Raw genomic sequence first — 10,255 nt, forward strand, 5'->3', positions numbered from 1 at the left:
AAAGTATAGAAGGGAAAAGAAAAGAAAACTCAATGTTTAGACTCTATTAATAATTAGGGAGAAGACCAGAGTGACTCAATAGAAAATTTGGAATACCAGAACCAAAGTATCATAGAAGAGGGTATCCTAGATTCCAAGAAGAAAATACCCTATGAACCCCATAAGGAAAATATTCAAATGTAATACTAGTTTTATGAACTAGGGACTGTTAGAAAAGAGACAATTTGTTGAAATAGAAGTTCAAAAGGTAGTAGCATTAGAAACACTCAAACAAAGAGATATTATAATATCCCTAAATGATAGTTTATGAGAGACCTCTCCACATGAAATTCAAAATAAGAAAAATATATATGAAGTAAGTGAGAAATTTTTTTTATTTAACTACCCTAAAATAATAAAAAACTATAATACCTTTAGAGGAAATAAACCAAGAGAAAAATGGACCCAAAAAAAACATTCTAAATCAATAAAAAACACAAAATGGGGTGATGATGAGGACTTTATAATACTTCAAATAGGACTAGAATGAACACAAGTAAATAAGAAGGGGTTAACAAATGGAGCCAATAACCAAGAAGTTAACAAAAAGGAGTCACAATTTTGTGTCCCTCTTTTAAAAAAGGTATTAGTACAACTTGACATAGAAAAGTGGATGTGGGATAACCAAGAAAAACTAATGGGAAGAAGATTAGCAAAAAATACTAGAGATATAGAAAGTATTTAGAAAATAGCAGATGGAAAATATTTGACCATCTAGGAAGCTTATTTAATAGGGAAGATATTAAGTTTATATGTTGGAATACTAAAGGACTTAATAGTCCCCACAAACAAGATATCTTGAGAAATATGATAAGAGACTATAAACCAAATATAGTGGTGATTCAAGAAATTAAGACACTAAAGGAAAAATTAGTCAGAGTAAAAGTCTTTAAGAATTGTGGTGTGCTAGGACGTGACTTGAAATGGTGTCTTTGGTTGTACTACTATATTTGAAAACCAATATATTATAATAGCTAATCCTATAGTTGTTGATAATAATATTTTTGTCATAAATTCAACTCATATTAGAGATAAATTTGAGTGGGTTGATACTAACATCTATGCTTGTAATACTAAATATGGGAGAAATAGATTCTAGATTATTTTTTCAAGATGCGAAGAACTCTTTTGTACAATGACAGTTCGAGTATTATGGGGAACTTCAATATTTCTCTAAAATAAAATGAAAAATTTTGAGGGGTTTCATCTCAATTGGAAAATAGAATGTACATGATAGAATTTATTGACAATAATTCTTTTTTTGATGTTGATGGTCATGGTCTCAATTTCACTTGGTCGAATAGGAGGATAGGGAATGATCTAATCCAAGTTAGGTTAGAAAAATCTTTTATAACTTATCTGTAAATGACAAATTGCAACATTTATTTATTGACTATGTAGCATTTGAAATTGGAGCAACTTTAATTTAATTATGGTTTAGCACCTATCTAATGCAGTACCATTACTCCTTGCATCTCTCTTCCTTTCTTCTCATTTCTTCTTGTTTCTCCTAAGTGGAATTAGGGTAAGACCTAATAAATCCTCTTTAAAGGTCACATTTTCATGGTTTAAAGATTAAGGTAGGATCTAACCACTTATGTCCCCTCTTTCCTTTATCTAATCACTTATACTCTAGCTTCTGTTCCAAAATAGATATTTCTAGATAACCATACCCAATTTCAAATATTTTGGACCTATTTCAAGACCTAAGCGAATCTTGGAGGTTTAAGGTATGGTTTTTATGGATGTAGTGCATGCTTAATAAATTAGGGATGGAATATGTCCCTTTTAGCCCAATTAGTGATGCAATGTGTCCCTAATTAGGCCTCGTTTGGGGTTCATTTATAGGGTCATGAGTTTGAGGTCATCCAAGGTGAAAACTTCAAGATAAGTTGGACTAGGGGAGAAAATTTTGTTTCCTTTATAAATCCATTGAACTCTTCAAGCCTTCAAGCATTCAAGCATTTAAGTATTCAAACCATTCACACATACATTCTATGAGATCTTTTTGCACATAATTGGAGAGGAGATCTCTGACATTGACACTTTTTCTACATTTATGTCCTCTTGATCCATTCAATTGGTAAAGTAACCACATTACATCTAATTCAAAAAATCCTACAATCGTAAGGTGAATTTATGTATTTAGTTTACATTTGGAACATTTCAATTATTTCAGTTTAAGTTTAACTCCTAAACTAAGATATGAATAAGAAAAATCCCAAACCAAAAAAATTAAAAAATTAAAGAAAAAAAAAAAACTGTTATAGGTTGCAAATTTTTGAAGACATAATAGGTTATTGATCCAAAAACCCTTTTTTGCGAAACTTTAGAGATATGAAAATTATTTTTCATTCAAGCCATGTTGAGAAAAGTTTTCCTTGATTAGGGAAAAGTTGACCCATCTTGAGAAAGTTGACCTTTCCAAATTTTCAAATAATTTATAGGTCTTATATAGATTTAGCCATTTTGGCCTAGATCACATAAATCAATAATTTCATAGATTGTTTGATTGCCCATTCACAGGTTTAGATTTTGGATGGTGACTTTTTCTTTACTTTTCTATTTCAATACACATTTCGATTTCCTTACATTTAACTCTTACCTTGAACATCTACTTAATTGCACTTCATGGCTCTTGCTATATTAGGGTTTTAAGGACTTTTTCATTCTTCTCCAACCCTATAACCATTAGATCTTTGTTTTGTTTCATTTTATTTCATCACATGGTTGGCACTAATCTTCCTAGATCTAGTTACCTTAGATTTATAATTGGAAGGATCAATCTCCTTATCTTCTCTTTGAGGTACAAGGTTAATCAACCACCCTTGAGTTGTGAAGTAGTCGAGACCATTTTTAGTTATTATATATTTTACCTTGTATAGGTTGTTGGTTCCCAAAATTTTTGGTTCAATGCCTATGAGTCTTACTTACTGAATACTCATAATTTCAACACAATTTGGCCAATAGCTGAGATCAGAACTCAATGGTTAAATATCCTACTCTTTAGGCTCTACAAAACCTAGGCAAGTGTACCTACACAATGACTGTTCACAATAATTAAGTATAGGATTTCTAGATGATGCTCTTGAGATGGAAAGTAATTATCATGGAGAAATCACACACATTGACTAAATTTTTATAGGAATGCTTTAATAGATTTTTTAAAATAGGAATTAGAGTGGATGAATGACATACAAATGAATAAGTCAAAGAACCACACAAACTATAATTATTTTTCGACTTAAATGAACCATGAATCCTTAGTCCAATTGAGTAAATGGAGTCACTCTTTCAAGAACTTATCCATCAAACTCTAATGGAGATAGTTGGCTAGACCACCAATCACCAAATAAATAACTGTAAAATATGAAGCCTAGTCTAAATGAATTAAACCCCAACATAAGGAGACCAATTTACAAAAACATCACATAGCCTATAATATTCGATGATCAAGAGCCTACATGAAGATCAATCAATATGATAGTAGTTTTGGATCCAAGATGACTGTATAGTGCTAGAAATTGCAAGTGGAATAATTGTTATGTTGCCATTAATGTAAAACCTTATTGGTAATACATTTGCTAACAATGTAGAGTACCATATTATTTGATTCATGAAGAGGATTTTAAAAGAGAAAGATGAACTAGTAAAGTGTTGAGTAAAGATGAGCAAGAATGATGGAACTACAAAGAGTACTTGATCAATTAGTATTTGACAAGATAACATATTATTTGATCATTCTATTAAATAAAGAAGAAACAAAAGTTGAAGTATAGAAGAGATAATTGATAGAAGTCAAGAATTTGAGTAAAACATGAGCTTGACCAAAAGACAAGTTACTAGATCAATGAAGAAGTTTGGCATTGTTGAGAAAATGATTAAGGAACTTAAGTATCAGCCAAGCATAATAGTATTGCCTAAGTGATGGTAATTAGCAAGCAAGATAAAGGAAAATTGAAGTAATGATCAAGAATATTATTAGCAAAGAAAGCTAGTGTAAGATGAGTGAGATAGATTAGTAGTGACTAAGCTACCTAGTGATGGCTAAGCTGAAGAACATAGTGATGACTGAGTGTCAACATGTTGACATTTTAAGAAAGAATCAAGATTTAAGGAACACATAGTTGAATTTATGGATTGGTCAAAATATGTAAAAGATAAGGATTGATGAGTTGGCATAACTAATTGATGAATTAAGTTTATTAAGTGATCTAAAGTGATGATTCAATCAGATGCTTCCAGAAGTTTCAAGAAAGAAGAAGAAGGAAAAAATAATGGACTGATTAAATGAATCTGATCAACCCACAAGATCTATGGTTATGTAGGTGTTTGCACCAATATGGTGTACAATTTAGTAGACACCAGAAAAAAAAAAAATGAAAAAATGTTAATAACCTGATTGGGTTGGTTAAAATTTTAAAAAATGGCTAGGCTTGGTTACCAAGCCTACCCAAAATAAATTTTAAAAAAAAACCCAATCGATTTTTGAAACCTAATCAGGTTTCAAGGATGAAACACTCTTTAAAACCTGATTAGGTTATTCAAAACCCGATTGGATTTTGAAGAAATAAAAATAGGCTTTAGTTTGGATTTACTCCATTCAAAATATGTTGGAAAGAAATTGAAGAGCTCAACAAGATGATGTTGATAAATCAATCCCATGTCACAAATTTTTTATTTGCCATCAATTTGAATTAAGCATAGTCTGAAACAGGTAGTAAATGTTTTCCAAATACATAATCAATAGATAAACACAAATGCTAACATATTTTTAGTTTTCTCTCTCTCAAAAAAAAAATACAAATTCACTCACTAAATAATAACCCCTATTGAGTTCTAGTTTTAAATTTGAAATCTCACCTTTTGCTATATCAGATCATTTTCCAGTCCAATTATTGATATCAAAGAACAACATATTGCAATGTCTCAATTGGGCTAGTTCTTTTAAGTTAGAACATATGTGGTTCAGGCATCCTGATTTTACTATGCTTTTAAAACATTGGTGAATAAATGCTCCAACCTTTAGGGATCCTAAGATGCTTCAGTTCTCTAAAAAGTTTTGTTACATGAAGGGGATGATCAAGGAGTGGAATGTGAAGGTTTTTAAAAATGTGTTCAAGCAAAAACAAGATGTCTCAGAAAAACTTGAGAAAGTAAATTTAGTCATCGTTCAAAAAGGTCTTAGTCTGGATTTATATCATGAGCACAAATCCTTGAAACAAGAATGGGAGGAGCTTTGCAATAAGGAGGAGGTTTATTGGAGACAAAAGTCTCGTGAACTATGGTTAAGAGATGGCAATAAGAACACAAATTTTTGTCATGAAACTGCTAGAGTTAAAAGGACAGTTAACACTATTTTTTCAATTAAGCACTCAGAATCTAGTCATCTTATAGAAGATGACAATGGTATTAAGGAGGAAGGTGTTTTCTTTTTTTCAATCTCTTGGCTCCCCCTCATTTGGATCCTATTGATGACAATTTAATTAATGATTTTATTAGTTGTATTCCCCCTCTTATTACAGCAGATCATAATAGGATGTTGCTTGCCCCTTTCACATTGGAAGAAATTAAAAAAGTGGTATCTTCATTCCCACTTAACAAAACCCTAGGTCCTGATGGATTTACAACTCTTTTTAATAAAAAATGTTGGGATTTTATTGGTTCTAATTTATTAGCAGTGGTTGAAGAGTCGAGAAGGAATGCCAAGATGATCAAGAGCTTTAATTCAACTAACATTGCTATTATTCAAAAAGTTAAGCAGCTAGCCTCTTTTGCTAACTTTAGGCCTATCTCTTTATGCAACGTGATTTATAAATTGATTACTAAAGCTATATACATGAGGTTGCAGAAATTTATTCCTCATATCATTTCTTTAGATCAAGGTGGTTTCATGCTAGGAAGAGAAACATGGGAAGGTGTTGTTGTTGCACATGAGACTCTTCATTCTATCAATTCTCATCAGTTGTCTAATTTTTTGATCAAGCTTGACATGATGAAGACTTATGATAGGGTAAGATGGTCATTCCTCTTTAAAGTTATTTCCAAATTTCACTTTTCAGATAAGTGGTGCAGATGGATCAAAAATTGTATTTCTAGTGCTTGGTTTTCAGTCATTATTAAGTGAGAGCCAATTGGTTTTTTCCCCTCTTCTCAAGGGATTCATCAGGCTGATCCACTTTCTCTAGCTTTATTATCCTTATGGTTTATGATTTCAATAGATTCATCAACAGATCTTCACAATTGAGCTTATTGCAAGGAATTTTGATTCCTCATACATCTATCACTGTTACCCATTCCCTATTTGTTGATGATACTCTTCTTTTTGGTTCATCAAATGTAAAGGAAGCTACCCATATTAAATATGTCTTGGATCTATATGCAAAAGTTTCTAGTCAAAGAATCAATGCCAAAAAATCCAAAATTTTCATTTTCAACACTAATGATGCTGTAGCTTAAAGGATTTCTTCAACCTTGGGTTTCTCGGTGGATCATCTTCCATCTTTTTACCTTGGAATTCTTTTTTTTATGGGAACAAACAAGACAACCTTTTGGCTTCCTATCATTGACAAAATCAAGGCTGGGATCTCTACTTGGAAAGCTAGATGGTTATCTTTGTCAGGCAATATTTTGCTAGTTGAAGCTGTCCTAACAACCATCCCAAACTATTACTTATCAATTCTTAATGCTCCCACTTCTATAATCTTGCAAATTCAAAATATTATCAGAGACTTTATATGGAAAGGAAATTTGTCAGATAAAAAGAAGCTTCCTCTTGTTTCTTTTCTTGAAATGTCTCATGATAAGGCATCTGGGGGTGTGGGGTTGCATGATATTGCTACTACAAATAAGGCTTTTGGGGGAAAGCTTGTGTGGCAAATGCATATAAAACCTCATGAAAAATGGTGTTGAATCATGCTAGAAAAATATTCAAATTCTTCAAGTCCTACCAGAATTTGTACTGTGTCTAATCCTCCTTTAGGTTTAGCCATATGGAATTTTATGATGTCTTCAAAGGATATTGTTTGTAATTATGTTTCTTGGGAAATTCATAGTGGGGAGAAAGTAAAGTTTTTGGAAGACTCATGGGATGGATTTCCCCCTCTATGTAGACTAGAAAAGTTGGATGAAGCATGCCAAGTCCTAAAAGCTAAGTGGGGCTTCTCTTTTTGGGACTATGTTTTGGCTATTGAAATTCATTCAAGAAGGGTTATCTGGAAAGAACCTCCAACACATCATCTTAGTCAGCCAAGTTTCCTTTCCTTGAGGGATTCTCTTGTTGAAAGAATTGTTTTTCTTTCTAATAGCGAAGATATAGTTATATGGGTCCCAACCAAAGGTGGTGATTATTCAATCAAGGAAGGTCATTATGGTCTACTACAAACATATAATTCAAGCAAGAAGTGTAGAGCCTTTTCCTTTTGTTGGAACTCCATTGTGTTGCCCAAGGTTGGATGTTTTGCTTGGCTAGCCCTTAGAAAAAGAATACTCACTAGCGAATGGTTGTCTAGGTTAGGTATTGTTGAATCTTTTATTTGCAAATTATGCAGCAAGGAGCTAGAATCTACAGATCACCTCCTTCTCCAGTGTCCCTTTGCTTATCAATGTTGGGTTTTTGTGTTGAACAAGCTTCAAATGTTTTTGCCTCTACCAAATAGTCTTTGGGACCTATTTCAATCTTGGCCAATTCTATTCTCAAGATCTCTATTTTCTAGTATTTGGAAGTGCATCCTAGCTACTGTGGTGTGGGCCATCTGGTGGGAATGTAACAAGATCTTTTTTTGTAATGAAAAATCAAACCTAGAATCTGTTCTAGACGGGATTGAGAATGCAATTTCAAAGAAAGTAAATGCAAATATATTCAATTGTATGAATAGTATTTCAGTATCTGCTTGGGATTATCATCTTCTAAAATAGTGGAAACAAATTAAGTTACCTCTAGGTTTCTCTGCAAAATGGAATTCTAATCATCAATATGATCGACTTCATGTAAAATGGTATCCCCCTCTAGAAATTTTCTAAAGTTAAATTTTGATGGTTTCTCTCATGGGAACCCTGGTAAGTCAGGATTGGGTGCTTGTATTAGAAATTGGCAAGGTGAAGTAGTTGCAATCAAAGCAGATGTTTTACCAGTTGGTACTATCAACCTTGCAGAAGCTCAAGCCCTATTGGCAGGTCTAATTTTGGCAAAGAGATGTAATGTTTCCACCATCCATATTGAAGGTGATTCTTAGGTATTTATAAACTCTTGTCTCTCATGATCTTCTCATTCCTAGAAACTAGCCTATATTCTTCAACAAGGTTGGATTTTAATTGATTCTTTTCAAGCTACTTGTTTCTCTCATACTCTGAGGGAGGGCAATAAACTAGCTGATTGTCTAGCTAATCTTGGTTGTGAAGGCTCCATATTTGAATCTTCTCATTCAAAGGTTATTTTTTTGAAATTCCCATGCTTAGAAGAGTGCCATATTTGGGACACAAAGAAGATGAATGAAGCTTAATAGAAACTAGTACTATAATTGATCGTCCCATAGCTATTAGTTTGCACATTCTTTGTGCATGAGAATTCATCTTTTTGCTGTAAATGGAATGTACAAGGTTGGCCTTCATGGTTCATCTCCCAGAATTTGATTTGGATGGTATTTTTTGGTTCACAAACTCTCCAATTAGATAGGAGGTTCAATACTCTCTTGTTTTTAGTTAAATCTTTCAGCAGGAGAGGTTCATTGGCATAATTGGACACTGTTCATTGTTGATTATTAATATATACCATATTTTGGGAACTCTTTCTTAGTGCAGAGAAATTGTATTTTGTTGTAGGTATGCCTGGTATGACATATCAGCTTTTAACACTTTTGTACTTTGGCAATAATTCATAGTTTTCTTGCTAGTTCTTTCTCTGATGAGCCCTTGAACTAGTTTATTAATAAATATATTATATAAGTGCTATGTTACTTTTTGATTTTTTTAAAAAAAACCCCCTAATATATATCTCTTAATAGTTCCTAAACTCTCTCTCTCTCTCTCTCTCTCTCTCTCTCTCTCTCTCTCTCTCTCTCACACACACACACACACACACACACACACACACACACACACACACGCATGTGTGCATTCGGACACACATGCAAAAACACACACACAAAAAGAAACAACACAAAATCCTATCACCTAATCTCTGTATCCATTATATTCCCTTCCATCTCTCTCCATCACTCCCTCGCCCCCCCCCCCCCCCGCCCCCTCTCTCTCTCTCACACACACACACACACACACACACACACTCATTGACTAAATAACCCCAAAGATATCTCTCTTACTAACTCTTAAAATCTCACATTCTTTAACAAACTCCTAACATACACAATTTCTATCTCTCTTCATATTTCTCACTCTCTATATCCATGTAAAATCCCTTCTCATTTTCTCCTATATATAAGAGAGTGGGGGGGGGTATCAAAGATTAGGGGTCATAGAGATATGGGTAAGGGGTTAAAAGAGGGATAAGAAGAGGGAGAGGTATAGGACAAGAGAAAGTGAGAGATAGAGATGCAAAGAGTGATAGCATAGGAAAATGATCCAAAGGCTTGGTAGACTATTTTCCTTTGGATGTTTTTTCATGTTCTAAGATGAATTTTTGTGTTTGCCTTCATCAATTTTGGAAATGGTGAAGTGGGTATGTCTAAAATCACCATCATAATCTAACACATCTTATTAGCTTTCTAAAAATATAATTTTTTCTATTTTTGGACAATATTAACATAGTAAACTTTAATTACTTTTACCAATGCCTAGACATTCCTCACAAACATCTGTCTAGCATTTTTTTAATAACTTTTGATATACTTCAAAAAAAATTCAAAAAAATCTATATATTATTATTCTACACTTGATTCTATAGACATTTTAAAAAAAAATCCATTTTCAATTATTTTGGTGAAAGTTATGCTCATCACATGAATAGATACCAAAATTTCAGGATTTAGTCAGTTCAATAATTCATAAAAAAATAAAATACTCATCAAAGAATTACAAAAAAAATATAACTTTGAGGTATGACTCTTAACTATCATCCTATGAAAGGGATGTGTAAAATAGCAAATATAACTGTCTTCTGTGCTACAAAAAAACAAGCTATGTTGTATTTTCAAAGAAATTCAATAACTGGTTTTTGTGTGGGCAGAGTTTGACCCACCTAGTCTTACACATCTTACCA

The sequence above is a fragment of the Cupressus sempervirens genome, chromosome 3 (genome assembly GCF_028749045.1).
Source record: "Cupressus sempervirens isolate cs-2001-9-10 chromosome 3, ASM2874904v1, whole genome shotgun sequence".
In the NCBI taxonomy this organism is placed as follows: domain Eukaryota; kingdom Viridiplantae; phylum Streptophyta; class Pinopsida; order Cupressales; family Cupressaceae; genus Cupressus; species Cupressus sempervirens.